Source organism: Elephantulus edwardii, unplaced genomic scaffold (assembly GCF_000299155.1).
Source record: "Elephantulus edwardii isolate Elephantulus edwardi_28Jun2011 unplaced genomic scaffold, EleEdw1.0 scaffold00099, whole genome shotgun sequence".
NCBI classification, from domain to species: domain Eukaryota; kingdom Metazoa; phylum Chordata; class Mammalia; order Macroscelidea; family Macroscelididae; genus Elephantulus; species Elephantulus edwardii.
Window position 1 is genome coordinate 10962710 of NW_006399849.1, and position 4746 is coordinate 10967455.

Here is a 4746-nt window from a genome sequence, read left to right on the forward strand (position 1 = left end):
GATGATCTCAGATTCCTTGATGGGCAGGGAGAAAAGATAAATCTCCTCCAATGATTTAATCTTCATATCTTTCACCAGACGGCCCAGTTTGGTGACGGGGAGCCACTCCTTGTCCTCGGCTTTGCCTCCTCGAGCTCCGCGGCCCCTCCCACGGCCCCATCCACGGCCGAGGCCCCGACCCCGCAGACCGCTACCGAAGCCTCCGTGGAAACCGCCCTGGGCTCCCATCCCAGGGCCTCCAGGCCCTCCCGCTGCACCGGCGTCATCTGCCATTTGGTGTTTTCTCAGAAAAAAAAAAAAAGCCTAACTGAATTTTAGAATCCTCACAAGAATATATTTGATTTGCTGAACACTAATGATCAAAGAACAGATAGATTGTGCAGTTACATCAAGGCCATCATCCAAGAAAAAAAAATCAAAAGGTCAGTACAAAGAGAGGTAAGAAAGAAAAGACTGAAATGGATGTCAGAAGAAACTCTGAAACTTGCACTAGAACATGCCAAAACAAAATGAAGAAATGGTGATATGAGAGCTGAAGATTTCAAAGGGTGGCTCAAGATGAAAAAGTCAATATTTAGGGAAGCACAATGTCTCATCTTTCCGTGGCAGAGTGGCACCCAGTCCCCTACTTTTTAGTGAACAGCTGAGTACTTGACCATTATGTCACTTGAGTTTCCTTCTAAATACATACGAATTATGAAAGGACAAAATGTGATGATTCTCTGTTTTCACTCCAGTTTTCCTCTCCACTCTCCCAACCACCCAAAGGTAAAATTACACAGCCATAGAAAAAGTTTTTAAACAGTTCTATTAAGTTTTACCTGACATGCAATAAACTACACGTTTAAAGTGTGAAATTTGTTACACTTTGACACATTTACACCTACAAAAGCATCACCCTGTTTCCTTGCCAGGCTTTATAACCTTCTCTAATTTAGCTCCTCCTAAGTGGTCAAGTAACTTTGACCTACTTATATCACTATGTATTTGGTGATGTGAGTTGTTGTTATGTGCCATCAAGTTGACTACGACTTATAGTGACCATATGAACAATGGCTCTGAACCTTGCCCTATCATGAGCCAACCTCACCAACCCTGACACGTCTGATCCCATTGTCATAGTCACTGTGTCAATCCATCTCATCCAGGGTCTTCATCTCCTGTGGTGACATTCTACTCTTCTGAGCATGATATCCTTCTCCAAGGACTAAATATACCCAAAATGAGAAAGAGTTTCAAAATCCTTGCCTCCAAACAAAGTCTGTTTTCACCCTCTCCAGGACAGACTTGTTTGTTCTCTTGGTGGTCCATAGTAGGTTCAATACTCTTCTCCAGAACCACAACTCAAAGACAGCAATTCTTTTTCTGTCATTCATTGTCCAGCTCTCAGATGTACAACAAATAATTGAAAAGACCATCCCCTGGATCTCATGCACCACAGTCTCTAGGCACATCATTACTCTTTAACACTCTGGAGAGGTCCTTGACAGCAGATTTTACCAAAGCAGCTGAACTTTTCATTTCCTGACTGCTGGTGCCAAGAGTGTTGATTGTGTATACAAGCAAGATGAAATCGTCATTCTGATTACTGTTTTCATCATTTGTCCTGCTAAGATTAATAGCAGACTCTTTATGAGACATCTTAGGTCAACATATTCCCAAACACTTAACCAGCTGCATGTATCCATAATTTCTAACATGAACAGCTACATCCATGGCTCAGTTCCGCAATTCCTCCTGGTCCTTGGTTTCAGATTGGCTAGAAGGTCTCCCAGAGGCTCAGACCAGTCAGAGAAATGACTCATGTGACTGTAAGTAGCAGTCTGGTTTTGGAGAAACTGATGAGTGATTGGCCAGGATCTTGTTAGCTTGGCCTCACGTGGGGGCTCAGACTGAGTGAAGGGACCAGTCAGTCTGGAGCACAGGAAGAGTGTGGACTCTCAAGTGTGCAGCTGATGCCCAATTGGACCTAGCCTTGGATGGCTTGAGATGAGCTGACTAGACCCAAGAAGATGTTCCATGTTGTGAAACAGTGTTGATGGCTGCAACGTGATGGTTTGCTCTTGACTGAACTTTGCTTATGGATGTAGATGTTGAAAGCTTTAACTGAAACAGAAGAATCTTCAGAGAAAGGAACATGCTTGTTTCCTGAGTACTGATTTGATAGGGAGGGTATATCAGACATTGGCTACCTAAAATGAGGAAAATAAAAGCATAAGGAATGAAGTTGATTGCACACTTTCACAAATGTAGCTATTGTGTATTGTAAGGAGAAAGTTAATTTTTCATGTGTGAATGTTAATGGTTAGAAAAGTCAGAGGGTGGCCTATGGAGTTTGTCTTTCAATATGACTTTTTTAGGATTATCTGAATGTGGATTAATCAGCAATATGGGTGGGTAAGACTATGAGAATTGGGAATGTTGGTCTATCAAAAAAAAAAGGGGGGATTGGCTATCTACTATTCCACAAGAGGATTGGCCAGTCTCAACAATCTACAAGAAGATTGGCTAGTCCCACCAATAAATTGAACAGCTACAGCCACAGAGATCAGATTTGCCCCCACTAGAAGACTCCTCTTAAGCGAGAGAAGAGAGATCTTCCCCACCCTGGTGAAGAAGAGGCAGGAAAATGTAGGACCTGCTTCAAGAAGGCACCAGCAGCTATGGCTGAACTGGAGAATTGACATAAGATGGGGCTTGTGGAGGAGGGGAGGGAAAGCTAATATTGGTAGGACTAAGAATTTTGTTGGATAATTGAGCAGAGGCCAATATTGGCAAGACTGAGAACTAGGCTGGACAAATAGGGAGGGAAGCCAATATTGGCACGACTGAGAACTTGAAACACTTAGAGCTATGAAGTTCAAGGCTGAGATGGCTGTAGTCACATATTTGGAGATGTCTTGACTGTACTCTATTATTAATATGGATTATAACATTTGACTCATCCAATATGGTTCTGTGTGGTCTGTAAGCTATCCTGTTGGATTTTGTATACAGCAAAGCAATAAGATTGGTGTTGTGATGAGTAGAAAGAGATACAGAAGTGTAGGAGACATGAAGCTGTGGAGGGGGACAGTTCAACCCTGTGAAGTTGGTAAAGGTCACGATAAGGTGCTGTCCACGCAGCTCTTGCTCCTTTTACAATCACCCTTTTAATGTATTGTTAGATTTTATTTGCTATATTTTTTGTTTAGAAGTCTTAGATCTGTGTTCATGAGGAAATGGTCTGTAGTTTCATGATGTTTTTTCCTATTTTGTTATTGGGGAAAATACTGCCTCATATACTAAATTGTCAATTATACCTAGGTATAATCTGAAAAGAATTTTTACAAAAGCATCTCAGTAAGGAGCTTTAGTGAGATTGTGCCTTAATTTTTGCACTGCTACTCCAAAGGTCAGCAGTTTGAATCCACCAGCTGCTAAACAGGTGAAAGACTTCTTGTAAAAATTTCCAGAGTCACAAACCCAATGGCGGTTCACTGTGAGTTGGAACTGACTTGACAGCTTTCAAATGAAGTTTTAGTATTTTTCCTCAGTGACTGCAGCAATGGTTCCAGTGTGTCAGAGATGGAGAGGATGGCACACAATACAGGACAGGATGCAGATATGTTGTGCACAGGGTCACCATGAGTTGTATTGACTCAACACCACCCAACAACAACATGTACACACAGAAAGACTGGACAGATTTGTAGCAAATTTGGACAAAATTCCGTTCCAATGGAAGCAACTATAAAAATCCTTCAGTCATTTACAAATCAAGTATTTATTACAAAAGGAATGTGTTGGTGACTTTGCCTCAGACTGGAAAACTTGTTTCCCAATTTTTTGCCTTAAAATAAGGAAGAATGCTAACCTAATGTCTAAATTGAACAGCTCATATATAATGAAAAGTCAGACCTATGACCATATGTTCTATTACAAAGTTGAATAAAGGGTAAGAAAGAGTATCTCTCACAGTCCATATTTCACTATAATATCATAGAAGATGTTGTCAAACACTAGAAGCTTGGCTCTTACATGCTAAACGTAATCTGGATTTGCCTGGATTATTTGTGGGGTCAGTTCAATTCCAGGATGGTATTCAAGGAAACTAGTTCTATAGGTTCCAAACTTCCAAAGAACCAAAAAGCAATAAGTTGAACCTTAACTAATGGATCTGTGTGTGTTTATATGTGTGTGTATATATGTGTATATGTGGGTGTATATATGTATGTGTGTATATATATGTGTGTCTATGTATGTATATGAGTGAACTATCTCAGTTATAAAAGGACAAATATTAGATAGGGCCACTGTTGTAAAACGGAACTGACATCAGGGTTGAGGGAAGACTGAGAAAGAGGGGATTGAAACTGATGAGGGAGAGAACTATTTAAAAGGGATATATTATTAGGTATTATTGTCATGACAGGAGTCCAGAATGAAGGCTGCATAGTGGAGTGGACTTGTGGGGAGGGATTGTATAACAATGAATTAATTTTTCATTTACTTTTCAAACAGAAGAGCAAATTGGGGTCGGTGAGGGTGGGTAGGGAGAAAAATGCAACAATAAATTAATGGAAACCTTAAGTATCTGTAAACTTTCATTAAAATTAATAATAAAAAAGGAAAAATATATAGTCATGAAATTAGATTTTAGTGATTTAAAGATATAAGACTCAGAAACCCTCTGAGCAGTTCTTCTCTTCCCAAGGGTGGCTCTGAGTTGACTCAACTACATTGGGTTCGATTTTGGCTTGAGTA